Raw genomic sequence first — 15509 nt, forward strand, 5'->3', positions numbered from 1 at the left:
GATTGTTGGTAAATGGAAAATTTATTACGTTTTTGTGTGACACAGGAGCTTGCAGAACTACCTGTAGGGAAGGTGTACCACAGGTTAAAATTAATGGCAATGTTGTAGTAGTAAGATCTGCGAGCGGGAAGTTAACTGAAGTTGAAGAGTCTGAGCCAGTGTGGCTATGAGATCCAGATGGCTTGTCTTGCCATCTATCAATTCTGATGTTTGCAGAATGACCAGTTAACCTCCTTGGGAGAGATGTGTTGTTGTTATTAGGATTGGCTTTGGTGCCTATGCGAGAAGGGCGAATTGTAGTTAAAAGAGAAAGCAGAACTACAGAAGGGAGACTTTTTCGTTCTCTGAGGGATAGGACTATCACACTATTTCTATTCCCTCGATGTTCCTAATAAACCACCCCATGAGACCGCAGATGCTAAAGTATTTACTGTAGTGGATATCAGTAATGCGTTTTTCTCTGTACCTATAGATAAAGATAGTCAATATTGGTTCGCATTCACCTTTGGAGGCAAAAGATACACTTATACTACATTGCCTCAAGGTTATTGTGAAAGTCCAACTATCTATTCTCAAGTAATGAGTGCAAGCATGGCTAAGTTTCAACCCCTAAGGGGAAGTCAAGTTTTAATATATGTAGATGACGTGTTATTAGCCTCCCCTGATTTGAAAACATGTAAAAAAGACACTTTAGCTTTATTAAAGTATTTGGCTGAAGAAGGCCATAAAGTAAGCAAAAGTAAACTCCAAATGTGTAAAATGCAAGTTAAATATTTAGGAAGAACAATAATGGAGAACAGAAAGACTGCAATTCTCCAAGCTCCAAAACCCTTAATAGAAAAGCAGATGATGTCATTTCTGGGGTTGACAAACTATTGCAGAAATTGGGTACCAAACTATGCTGAAATAACGGCACCGTTAAATAAATTGATGTATGAGAAAGACCTTAAAATGACATCTTAGCTAAAATGGACTGAAGAAGCTGAAAAAGCTTTCTGTGAAGTAAAGCAAGTGTTAGTGTCCAGTACAGCACTAGCATTGCCAAACTATAACAAACCATTCATTCAGATGGTTGACTGTAAAGGTCATTTTATGACCTCTGTATTGGCACAACAATATGGAGATAAGATGAAGCCTATAGCTTATTTTTCATCAAAGCTAGATAGTGTAGCTTGTGCACTACCACATTGTGTAAGAGCAGTGATAGCAGCATCCATGGCTGTGGAAACAAGTACAATTACCAAGAAAAAATAGCAGTATGCAAATGTGCAGAACACACATATGGTACTGATAAAGTTTCTCTAGGAAACGCATTTGCAGATAAAACCGCGAAAGCAGCTGCGGCAGGTCAAATCAATATATTGACCTTAGAAGAACAAACACATTTAGATGATACCACACTAAAAGACATGCAACAACAAAGTCCATAATCTAAAAAAAGCATTTGGGAAAAGAATGAGCTAAATTACAAAATGACATCTATGTATGACCAAATAATAAACCTGTCCTACCAAAGAATCTCTATAAATGGGCAGCAAAATTGAGCCATGGTGTAAACACATGTCTCAACAGGAGGGATATTGGGACAGATACATCAATACTTTACCACTTATGGATTCAACTCTTATTCAAAAAATTTTTGTAGAGCATGTTTGACCAGTGCTAAACATAATCCACAAGGTAATTTGAGACCACGTAGAGGGCGTTTCCCAACACCTCAGTATCCGTTTCAAATTATCCATATGGATTTTATAGAGTTAAACCAAAGTGAAGGGAAAAAGTATTGTTTGGTCATAATAGATGCATTTTCAAAATGGATTGAACTTTTCCCAACCAAGAATCCAGACGCTTTGACGGTAGCAAAAAGCACTATGTAAGGATATTATTCCTAGGTATGGCATTCCTGAGAAGATATATAGTGATAATGGAACCCATTTTGTTAACCAAGTGGTTAAAAAGATTGGTGTAATGTTCCACATAGATTTAAAAAATCATTGTGCATACCACCCTCAAAGTGCAGGATTAGTAGAAAGGATGAATGGAACAATTAAGAATAGGCTGAAGAAATGTATGGAGGAAACAGGCAGATTATGGACACAATGTTTAGACCTGGAAAAATTGTATATTGATATTACTACTGGGTTAACACCATATGAAATATTATTTGGAAGAACTTATAGATTACCTCAATTTAAGAATCAATGGGAAATAGATGAAGAGGCAAATATAGCTGACTACATGAGAAACATGCTGGGAAAACAAAAACAGAAACAAACTGATGAAAATTCTTCTGTTTCCCAGCAGGAAATCCAATTAGTGGAATCAGGAGATTGGGTGCTAATATGAAGCATAAAAAAGAAACACTGGCACTCACCAAAGTGGGAAGGGCTGTATCAGGTACTAATAATAACCCCACAGTATTGAAAATAGCAGAAAGATCAACTTGGACCTATTTAACATATTGCAAAAAGATCATTTCGACTGAAGACTCCGACAGGGGAGGTGAGCCAAAGACCGATAATAGGGTGGACCTGGACATTTAGAGTTCAGGTACACCTGAAAGTCAGTGAAGATCTTACAAGCCACCAAACCTAGTAGAGGAGGTCTTTCGGTCAAAATGACTTCAAGATGGTTGTGTGTTGCAATTCGGTGTTGGTTCCTATTCCTATTAATAATTCTGATCTTTCTGTTTTGGTATTTGTGGGAAGCACCTAAGCCTGATAGACCAATGAACACTGTCCAGACATATTCTGAAAATGTCACTTATCACATAAATGAAACCAAGATGAAACTATGAATTCGTATTAAGAGAAATACTGCAGACGATGTGACGTGCGGAGAAGGCATACAGACTAAACATAACCCTTTAGTTTTCTGTTCTCCACAAAATCAAACTGCTTTGATAATAATTCCATATTCCGCACTTAGAAATGATGCCAATGACAAAGGGAAAAGCTGGGGAGCGGCATATGAATGGTATGCCACTATTGGTTACGGATGGGGAGCATTGATTGGAGAAACTGGGTACGATTGGTCAGATTGGTCAACATATGGAGCCATAGAAATGAGAGAAAAATTCAGTATGAACAAAACTAAGGATGGTTTAGTACTAAAATATCAGTCTGATAAATCTGAGTGTCAATCCATAAATCTGTGGGTATATTCCAGTGAAAGAGATCCAGAATTTAGAGCAGTTTTATGTTATGGAAGCCGAACTAAACCTGAAATGCCAAAAAGAACCTACAAGAAAGGAGGACAAATTCTGATGGCAAATAATGTGACAGTGGATGGATGGTTCCAAGTCACAATTGGTGTTTCTGGAACTAATAAAAATTGGTTGTTAATGGTAGAACAAGCTGCCAATATGACTAAGACTGATTGTGTAGTTTGCATGGGACCAAGACTGCTTTTGCAAATTGTCCTGGCAGTGATACCACAGGAGTGTGTGTGAGTGTGTTATAGACTTTATGAATAACACAAACCTCAGTAAAAATTGTAGTATTTGGGATTCAGTTTTCCCAGTCACAGTGGCAGAAAAGGAAAAGCCGTTGTTCTTCAAGAAAGTAGCTAGAGGTAATTTTTACGTGCATTAAAATGGAAAGAGGAGATGGTTTTAGGAGAGGAAACCCCCTAGGTAATCTTACTGCAACCTCATGTAGAAAACATATAAGAGTAAGTACAACTGGTTCTAAACCTAATGATTTCAAACCAGTGTCTTGAGGGGACATTTGGTGGTGGTGTGGAGACGAAAGACTTTTTGACAGGTTGCCTAGAAATGTGACTGGATATTGTGCATTAGTGACATTACTGTTACCAGTTTCAGTACTTCCTATGACGACTGAGGGACTGATCACTGAATCAGTTAAAATTTGTGTCACAACAGTGGTTTCATAAGAAAAGATCCACTGCTTGGTTGACAGACAAAGATCCAACTTACATTGATGCTATCGGTGTTCCACGAGGTGTACCTAGTGAATATAAATTGGCTGATCAAGTTGCGGCAGGTTTTGAGTCCACCCTCTGTTGGTGGTGTACCATAAATAAAAACGTAGACAGGATTAACTACATTCATTACAATGTTCAAAAACTAGGAAATTGGACCCAGAGCGGATTTGAAGCTGTACATGGCCAACTGGCAGCAACTTCCCTTATGGCTTTTCAGAATAGAATAGCGCTGGATATGCTGTTGGCAGAAAAAGGTGGTGTATGTGCAATTTTTGGGGAAAAGTGTTGTACTTTTATCCCCAACAATACAGCTGCTGATGGCAGTCTGACTAAGGCCATTGAGGGCCTGCGTTCACTGAATGGTAAAATGAAAGACCATTCCGGTGTTGACACCACCTTGTGGGATTCATGGATGAATGCCTTTGGGAAGTACAGAGCTCTGGTATCTTCTGTCCTAGTCTCAATTGCAGTTTTTGCAGCGATTTTGACTTTGTGTGGCTGTTGTTGTATTCCCTGTCTCCGTGCGTTAATTAATAGACTAATCACTACTGCCATTACACCCGTGGATAGTCGATATGCTCAGATGTATCCTTTACTTGGACATGATGATAATGATAATGATGATCCTGAGGATATTCTACCTGATCTGTTCCCGATTTCGTCTAATGTTGATTCTGATTGGTAAACAGTAAAAAGTAAACAAATAACTCTGAGTGTAAACCTATTTGTTCTCATAAAAATGATCTTACAATTGAAAATCTTTTGAAGTGGTTGATATAAGTGAAAGGAGAAGATGAGCAAATATGTGATAAACAGGAGGGAAATGTTGGAATTATTGTATATAAGTTATCTCATATTTACCCCTTTCTATAATCATTCAACTTTATAGTATACAAGCATGCTGTTTTAAAGTTGTTTTTCAGGGCCTTTGACAAACTTGTGACCCTGCTCAGGAAGTCCTGGAAGTGTGTGACCATCATGGATCAACTTGTGACTCTGATCAGAAAATCTTTAAAGTGTGTGTGACCGACTTGTGACCCCCACTCCTTAGAGCAAAAATGACTATGTAAATTAGGGAAATCCTGAAACCAATAAAAAGAAAGGGTTCGGCAAGGTTTGCTCAGAGCGGGTTGGAGATTGTATACTGAGCAAGTCTCTGTCCGTTCTCCTTGCAAGTAGAAACTCTAATCTTGTTGTCTTCTCTCCTTTGTCTGATATTTTAAGTGTTTTAGGTTGCCTGAACCTGACATTAACATAGTCCATAAAAACACCATTCCTCATCCTGAATAGGTTCTCTCTGCAAGTAGTGCTCGCTGCGGAACCACGAAGGTGGAGCTGCACCAGCTAAACCAGAGTCAGCCCCGCCCCTAGTCCAGAGTCAGCCCCGCCCCTAGTCGATGCAGGCCCGCCCGTTGATAGACTTGAATAACTGTGAGCTAGGTTTGACAACTTGATGGCTGTACTCCAACTTGATGGCTGTAAGTAACCAAACGTTACATAAACATAATTATTAAGTGTTTTAAAATGTTTTACAAGAAATATGTCACTATGTTGACGTAAGCATTAACGTTTATCTTGCAATGTGCGGGAAATCCGCCCCTAGTCGGTGCAGGCCCGCCCATTGATAGACTTGAATAACTGTGAGCAAGTGGTTTGATGGCTGTAAGTAACCAAACGTTACATAAACATAATTATTAAGTGTTTTAAAATGTTTTACAAGAAATATGTCACTATGTTGACGTAAGCATTAACGTTTATCTTGCAATGTGCGGGAAATCCGCCCCTAGTCGGTGCAGGCCCGCCCATTGATAGACTTGAATAACTGTGAGCAAGTGGTTTGATGGCTGTAAGTAACCAAACGTTACATAAACATAATTATTAAGTGTTTTAAAATGTTTTACAAGAAATATGTCACTATGTTGACGTAAGCATTAACGTTTATCTTGCAATGTGCGGGAAATTGTGCAGTAATTACACTCGGTAATTACATGCTACGGTATGGTAGACTTTCCCAGTGTGCTTCGCACAAAAATTTTTTTTTAAATAAATAAAAATGTGCTCAGTGAGTGTATTAGAACTTGTAGTAACTTTTTTCTTCTCGAATATGTGTGCCTGTGTGTGTTTGACCTGCATAGATGCATCAGACAATTCTGAGGAGAGGGCAGGATCCCCTGCAGTCTCTCCAGCGCTGCAGAGAGTGTTGCAGCAGCTTCCATTGCAATTTCTGTAAATCGGCATTTGGCATATTTTATCAAGTAAAATACCAAGTGGAAAATCACGTAAACATTGCCATTAAACATGAGGGTATGTATGCATTCTTTAAAGTTCCTTAAGTCAGTTCCCAATCGTTCCCTCTGTGTGTGTGTGTGTGTGTGTGTGTGTGTGTAGGTGTGTGTGTGTGTGTCACGCCCATCCCCCACACAATGTTTAGAACTGTGGACCCTTCTGCTGTTTTCATGTCTTGGCCTATCATTCCTTCACAAAGCTTTAATCAATGCATACTTTTTTTGCTAATATGAATATTTACTAATTTATTGTATGTCAGTTTCTCTTTTTTATTAATAATAAATGACGTAAAACACAAGGCAAGGACTTGAAATCATGGAGTTATGGCTGGTATGGGGTGCAATCTGTTGTGCTGCTTTGCATGAAGCATCACTGTACACAACACAGCTTATCAAATTTGTTCTTTTTTCCATTTTAGAGTATGTCATCGTGAAATGCAACCTGGGCTGTAGAGAAACAGCACATTTTCATTGCTGTTACTGTCCATCAACAATACTCCGGAGAATGGCATTCATCAAACATCTCAGTAAATGTAAGACAGCACCTCCTCCACCAGCAGCACAGGCAGCACCTCCTCCTCCCCCACCAGCAGCAGCACAGGCAGCACCTCATCCACCAGCAGCACCAGCAGCACAGGCAGCACCTCCTCCTCCCCCACCAGCAGCACCAGCAGCACCTCCTCCACCACCACCAGCACAGGCAGCACTGTCGTCGTCATCATCAGGACGAGTAAGGGTCCGCCAGCCGGTGAAAGTGACATGCAACCACTGCGGCATCACATTAAATAAAAAGAACTTGCAGGTGCATATTAAAAGAAAACGTATACAGATTTCAGAGACACGGCACCTGTCATGTCAGTGCATTGATGCTACAAATGGCATCTTTGCAGTCGACAAATCCTTCTACAAACCATGCTCACCAATACATGTACAGAAAAAAACCTGGGGTACAAGCCAAAAACAAACCTGTGAACTTGATGATTGCAATACAAAATTGGAATTTGCAGTGAGAAGTGGAATTCTGCCATATGAATGTATCCATATCAAATCATTGACTTTTTCCCCCAGATCAGACACACCCCCCATAATTCTGGGAGAGGAGGTGCTGTCAGACGTAGTGACTGCCAAAATATTTGGGGACGCAAGGAAACAGAGCTGCTTGAACCTCCAGAGAGCATCTGCTGCTGCAGGGGTTCCTCTCTCTGTTGAGGTCACAGTTGGAGGGCCTTCCTCAAAAAAATTCATATCTGTATTTGAGCCGAAAGTGTCATGCTACAGCAGACTGGGGAGGATAATGGTGGCCTTTGACATTAAACAGAGGTCATGGCACTGCCCATGTGCCAAACCCAGACAGTTGTGCTTGCACAAAAGTGTGGCAAAATGGCATCTCTTTCAGAAGGACAGAGGAATGTTCAGGTCCAAAGAGAGCCCCACTGCCAGTGGTGATGCTGCTGAGACAAATCAAGGCGCGGAGGAAAATGCAGCACCGGTTGGAGGACTGCAATATCCTCCTGGTGATGATGGTCTCAGGAGAATGGTACAATACATCATGAAAAACAAGGCTCTACCGGAAAATCTCCCCCAGGATTTGGTCACTGGCTCCAAAAAATTAGAGGACATTCCCAAGGACTTGGTGCCAAAAGAAACCGTATGTGAAGAGTGTGGAGGACATCTTAATGCGCCAGTGCTCATTACAGCACGTGCCAAGCTGGTGGCATACACTGGTGTTGTAGATGGTGAGACTAATGTCATCTATATCAACTAAACTATAATGTTTAAAGCAAAGTAAACATAAAGTCAGTGTTGTAGGTACACAGTGAATTACTTGTAGATATTATGATAATCAGCCTCAAACACCTACAGTACTGTGCGTGTACCCCTGTTCTTTCTGATTTCTTCTTTAGGCTTTTCTACATACTGCAGCGAATGTCCTGACTGTGGGCTGACTTATTGATACCAAGAGTGGAGTGATGGAATTCATAATTTCAATGACCATATACTCATCACTCTTCATCTATGTATTTATCTGCGTAACTCTATTCAGGTAAGAAAAACTTGCAAGGAATGCTCTTGTTATTGATTGGAACATGTACCTTACTATATCTTCTACCTTACTAGACACACCATGCTGTAAGCCGAGCAATTGAGGTCTTGGAGAAAACTGAAAATAAGACCTTCCCCAGCAAGGCCACAATGCTCCACGCATACATGCATTTTGAAGCCCTGACATCTCACAGCTACACATACTCCTGTTGTAAGTGTGGCTACCATCCACCTGTGGTTATCATGGACCTGCACAGAAAGGGTGTCTTCAATATGCCAAGTGAGTAACAGAACAAACAGCATGTAAAAGACAAAATTATAATGCTTTATTAATACCATGCTTGACTTTACAGTAAGTGAGATGGAGGCTCCACCAGCAGACTTTGATGGCAAAGTCAACATCAAAGATTTCTGGGACTCTGTGACCTCTCAGATCATTTGTAGTGGCTTATTGACAAGTGAGTTCATAACATTGTCAGTAGTAGTAATGACTTTCCATCATTATAGCACTGTTGGCTTTCATATAAATATACATTTCACTCCTCAAGTTTATCAATGTGGGTTTACACTTACTTCATGACACTGGAATGATTTGTCCAGACAATTGTTGTGTGATAAAGTTACTCTTTTAAACTTCAGGTGGTCAGAAGAACCCCTTTCTGGTTTTACCGTCTTATAACAACTGGGCACCTTGGATAGGACCAAAATGCAGAAATGGGGACACTGTTTTCAACACAGAGCATGAGAAGTTGCATGCACCAAGGCAGGCTGCAGAAATATCAGATCTCCAAATGACAGAGGAGAGGCTCCAAGATGCCCATATTAACCTCCGGGTAATTGCTATCCTACAACTGTTAATTCACTGTGTGGTGACTCATGGATAAATAATGTTATTTATTATTTTGTTTTATTTGTTTGTTTTCCCTATGATGAAATTATAGGTGGACATGGTGCGAAAACTATGCAAACAATGTGGCATAGATTCTAAAGGCTCTAAGATGGACCTTATTCTCAGACTCCGGGAGGAGATGAAGAACAGGTCATCTTATGATAAGATTTTTGAGAAGGTCTGGGGAGCATCAGGTACATCACACATCTTTCACTGAAGAGCTGCATGTTGTTACTGTACAGTGATGAAATAGTGTTCCATGCAATATCTTTAGTATAAAATGTTTTTAAAAAGTAAACATATATTGTAGCTCAACAGATGTCACAGGACTTAAATAATGGACCACGCTTAGTAACACACAATGTGGCAGTTATTTAGTATAGCAAGTTGTGCAGTCTCATTAACTCAACTTTTTGTTTTCCATAGGTGGCTGGGCAGTTGTTATGTGCCCCTGTGCTGTTGTCTACTCAATAAAATTTAACTTGAGAGCAGAGAGTCCCAGAGATTATGCAGATATTTTGCTTAGCTGGAAGCACTTCCCTAACATTGCCATTTACGACTTTGCAAGGGGGCTTTCAACACACACAAACCTGAGAGAACCTGAAAGGTTGCCTTTCAGTCCGAATGAGGGACGGCTGGCTGAGGCAACTGATGAAAATCTAAAGTCAGCAGCCGAGGGAAAACTGAAGGTAAATTTACCATGGCTAAAAAGTAAAAAAATGGATCCAGACACAAACGGCCACCCGCTCACGGGATCATCGGATCACTATACCCTTTATGATGTTTTCCACGAGAAAAACACAAAGGATCCCAGGGACATCCTTCGGAGAATTGCACTTGTCCCAGAACTGGCTGGCTGGGTCAACAGCCAGTGTGCAGAGCAGTTATTTGCAGACATGCGGAAGAACAATTACTTTCTGAATACACACACACACCATCTAATCATATATTCATGATGCGTAACATCTTACACCACTATAACAAAAAATGCAACAACAAGACAGAAGACAATATCAAGAAAGTGATGGGCAAGGATGTCGATCTGCAGTTAGATCACAATGGGCAGATAGTAATAGGTAATATAATTTGCCTTCATTCATTTATAATTTTGTCAAATTAAAACAAAAGAATGCTCATCATTCAAATGATTAAAGCCTTGCTTTGTTTTTCTTTTACTAAAGCCACAGCTGCACAGCCACCCACAGAAGCAGATGTAACAACACAACCTGGTAAGTACAGTACAAGGAAAAAGTATGTTAATGACTGTATGTAACTACTTAATGTTGGAAAATATATCTTGATATCGTCATAAAATTATGTCTTTCACTTGTAAGCATACTTCCCCTTTTACAAGGAAAGTTATGTGAAGACAGTACAAATATTTTATTGCCACACTGATATGCATGTTCTCCTCAGACTGTCCAAGCCTGTCTGACCTACTTCCAGGTCCAACAACAGGCCCGACAGATGACCAACTGAACAGGAGGATATGGGCTGTTAGTCCTCTCCCAGCACAACAGAAATTGGTGATGTATCATTTTGTAGTCATATCCATAAATATTTTGTCTACATTTATGTTAATTTTTGTATTGTTGTGCTATCTGTGTGTATAATTGCCTTTTCCAGTTGGCTTATGTCTTGGATAAAAACAAAGATCCAAATGAGGACATACTTTGTTTTAGCCCAGGCCGGGCATTAGCAAGATGTGACTTCTGGTCTTTGGCCTTTGATGACGTGGAAGCACAGGTAATTGTATGTTTCCATGCATGTGGGATACATGTGAATGCATCAGCTTAGTAATGACCTTCCATTTCTTTTAACAGATTGCTAATCAGTGTTTTCAAATCATAACTACTCTTGGAGCTTCACAGGTCAGCTTATTTCTGCTGTGTTTTGCATTATACAATACAGTTTTTTCTAAATGTACAATGAAACCTGCTGCACTGTTTGTTTCTGTCTCTTCAGGGCAAAGATGTCCACACTTTCAGCATCTATGCAGTGGTGACCTGGTTACCACCATTTGACGATGATCCCCTTGCAGCTTTACCTGTCAGTTTACTTTTAAAATATTTGGTCTGTCTGTCTGTCTACATAATGTACATGTGTGTGTGTAAATATATATATATATATATATATATATATATATATATATATATATATTATTATTATTATTATTCCAACACACAGGACAATCTTGGAACAAAGGACGTCATTTTACTCCCTTCATGGGAGTCCGGCCACTGGGTTTTGTGTGTAAGTTTTTTTCCAAGATTATGTCGATGACATCACATAGCTGTTGATGTGATGTGTATTTGTTTGTCTGTTGCCTTTGCATTTACCCCCCATCACTGTATTTCTCTCTTTTAGCATGTCATTCACAAATCCCCTTTCTTTTGTTAACTTGTAGTCTTTTCTTGTGTTGTGGGCCCTCAGTCGGGCCACGTCTTAATGTCATCTGCATTTACAGATACTCAAGCCAAAGTCAAAGGAGATTTTTTTTCTGGACTCCATGAACCCTGTAGACTTTGGGCTTGGGAGCTACAGAGACATATTCAGGTTTTGCTCTCATTACAAAGCGTTCCAGAGCTTCCAGTCCGACCGTTCCAGAAGTTTTCAAGTTGTTCCATTTTGAACGTGATGAACAAACTCCAGGCTTTTGATATATCAGTATGTTTTGCTTCTCATATTCTAACATCATGGTACAGTCTGCACATCATCTATGTGAAAACTGTCATGAGATAACATAGGCTGTGATTTGGATCTGTATAAATACATGGGTTTGCCTTAAGTTGACCTGGAAAAACCTTGGTGCACGCTCTTTCAAGTGCCAGATATTGAGAAAGTCACTGCTAAGGAATATAAAACTCCTGGAGTCTGTCACTCATGATGACAGGTATGGCAGTCCCATTTGAGGGCCATACGTTCCTGTTTCAGCCAGTTGGGTATGGTTTTTTGTATATTGGTTTATTTATATGCTTTCAAGCATACTTTGCTGCCACCCCATGTAAATATCTAAATAATTAAATGAAAACATATACTAGAATAGCAGATATGGCTGTAATAGTATTAGACCAATTCAATTTAAAACCACTGGCTGTAACACAACACGGGGAGGGGTGGTTCTGTTTTAAACCCCAACTCTTTTTTATTTTTTTTTGACTTGCATGTTGACCGTTCTTTTCAGGCATTAATGCCCTACTGTTTGTATTTATATTGTATTATTGTTTCATTACAGAAACTTGGCAAATCACATTTCACCAGGCCATTGGACCACTGTAACACTGAGTCAGTTGAAGGTGTGGGTTTTTAACTTCTTTGCACATAAACCTTTATTATCTGCTGTGGGGTGCCCTGACAGAATAACTATAGTGAACTATGTGGTCTTATTTCTTAACAGGATGCACCACTGCAGCGGGGAGGGAATGACTGTGGGGTATACATGATGATGGTCAGAGCTCTTATAATTGAAATGCCATGGTCTTTGTGTGTTCTGAATGCAGATTTGTTGATGTAACATTGGAGATTGTTTTTTTTTCTCCAGTATGCCCTGTATGTGACCCTGGACATGCCTTTTGATTTCGCTTCAGTGAGTTTTTATAGTTATTTAAAAAATGGACTGTGAGACCAATTGAAATTTTATGATAAAGAAATTTTAACTTTCTATCTATTATCAGTCAGACATGCCCGTAATCAGGAGGTGGTGGTGCCAACAACTGCTCGAGACATTTCCTCTGGCAGGGTATGGACAGACAACTATACTTTGGAGGAAATCTCCATGATGTGAGTTCCCAGTACACAGGGAGTTTGTAATATATCATGGGAAAAATCTTTTTTGTCATCCTTTTTCCGAAGTCAATTCAGCCCAACAGAGCCAGGCACGATGGAGGTCACCCAAACCGAGCCCACCCCAACAGAACCAGACACGATGGAGGTCACCCAAACTGAGCCCACCCCAACAGAACCAGACACGATGGAGGTCAACCAAACTGAGCCCACCCCAACAGAGCCAGACACGATGGAGGTCATGTGGTGACCTTTAACTTTTGTCACCCTCCGAGTGGATGAGAATGAATAAAAAATACAATCAAATAAAATCATCAACATTGATTTATATCTTAAACACTCAGTCATTCATTCATTTTCAATATCACTTATCGTCACTGGGCTATGGGGGAGCTGGAGTATGTCTCGGCAGACGTCAGGAGAGAGGCAGGGTACACCTTGGGCTAGTCACCATCACAGAGCAGAGAATATACCACAGAGAAACATTCACACTCCCTTTCACACCTACAGGCCATTCAGCAATTATCCTAACCTGCATGTCTGTCAAAACATCCTCATAATCCATACAGCTATTCAATGCCACAAGATATAAGATTAAAAATGAACTTGTCATTTCTCTTTTACAAAGTAATACTGTTACCAGAACAAGACTGGAACCCTGAGATATTTAATCAATAACACATACTAAGAAAATAATAAATATAGTTGTTATTAGTTCAATAATAATATGCCTGAAATGTTTCAGCAGTAACTGCATCTTGAGCCGAGGGTTAGGGTTATGTTTTTTCAAGACAACAGAAGGGGAAACAGGCCATGGGACGGCTGATTAAGGTCTTTTATGATGTTGGTAGACCAGCGAGAAGAGAGATATTTTTTGATCCCAAGATGAGAAATTACAGTGCAGCAGCAGCATTAGACACAGTGAGATCTTAGAGAATAAACTTTTCATTTTAAAAAAATAGCATATAATGGCACAATGTAATATCTAAAAGTATACAACAAATGGTTTATGTTGATAATAGTGCGGACCCCAGGAAGAATAGCCGATGCTGTTGGGGCTGCTAATGGGGATCCTAATAAAGAAAAGAAAAAAGTGCAAAGTAAAAATGTGCAATGTGTGTAATGTGTTAAGTGTGGAGTTATAACCAGAGTTGTTATTGTAGGCTACAGTGTGATGGCATGTGGCAGGAAATATAACCTGCAACCTGCGAGGACATCGTTGTAGATAGAAGGGGAATTAATGCCCCGGCATTATTTTTTTTGCAGTTTTTCTTTTTGGATACATATCCAAAGGCTTATTTGTCTACAAAATCTCTTCGTCCGTCTGTCCTAGTGTGATAATACATAATAAATGGAAAATAAAAAGTGTGCCCCACACTCATCGTTCGCTCCGTACGCTCACTCACATACCCACTACGCTATCACAATGATGACGTTATCCAGACATGGTTATCGTTATCCCCCCCCAAGAGCCCTTCCCCGGCGTAGAATATGTAAAGTATTGATTTTTAAGCTTGTTTTGTATGTGGAATACACTTCTAAAAAAGAAAGAAAAAAGGGGTTGTTAGTGTTTAACCCTTGTGTTTTTGTATTTTTTTTTAAACCATTGTTAGTATTTTAAATAAAAAAAACAAACATTAATGAAAGGATTATTTGCGCAATTTGCTTGTAAATTCGTTTGCAATAATGTAAAAAGAAAAAAGAAAGTCGGCGGAGCTAACTTTGGTGGGCAGGGATGACTCTGGTAGATAGTGGGGGTGGCTGACTCCGGTGGGCGTGGCTGACTCTGGTGCAGCTCCACCTTCGTGGTTCCGCAGCGAGACCCATCTGTCTCACTCTGCATGCCCTAGCACATGTAACCTGGATTCAGTGACAAGAGATGACTGTATAATATTACATTTTTACACTGCATCAAACACATTCAGTAGCTAAAAAGAATCAAGTAATACATTTCTTGTAAAATATTGTAACGTCCCTCAATAACCACACGCCGAGACGTTAGCCGGTTTAGCTGACTTTTTATTTTTGACTGTTACACAGCCTACTGTGGGCCGTAGCCAACGCCAAAACAATAAAAGTTCACGAACATCTGCATCAAACACACCTGTACGCTAGCTGCAAGTCTCACGCTCAAGATGCGTTCACAGACACTCGGAAAAACCAGCACTTTAACTGAACAGAACAGAATCTGGCTTAAACTCTCAATTTTATAAAACACAAAACAGTAACATGTCCAGTTCGTTACAATAGATTGCATAACAACAATTATCATGTTCAGGTTCTCAACAAACTGTATACAACTTGCTTACAAAACGTAATGTAACCTGCCTTCAGTATCCATCTTTCATTAGTTATGATCATGTGCAATAGAACGCAAATGAAAGAACAAACCTGGAACTGCATAACTGAAATAAACTGAAGTGAACAGAACTCAATTCTGAGACTTATTACCTTAAAATGACAACATGAACATCTGGTTGCAGTGGTTGAGAGTGAGGTCCTGTGTGTCTCTCGTGGGCTAAACAAAGCCCCATCAATGATGTCTTTGTCCGGTTCCGGTGGCA

General features: G+C 39.8%; 1 pseudogene; it reads left to right on the top strand.

The window, feature by feature from the left end:
• The first annotated feature begins 6735 nt into the window (after positions 1–6735).
• LOC128380647 (uncharacterized) lies at positions 6736–13195 on the top strand (annotated as a pseudogene).
• Positions 13196–15509: the final 2314 nt, after the last annotated feature.

Source organism: Scomber japonicus, chromosome 19 (genome assembly GCF_027409825.1).
Source record: "Scomber japonicus isolate fScoJap1 chromosome 19, fScoJap1.pri, whole genome shotgun sequence".
In the NCBI taxonomy this organism is placed as follows: Eukaryota; Metazoa; Chordata; class Actinopteri; order Scombriformes; family Scombridae; genus Scomber; species Scomber japonicus.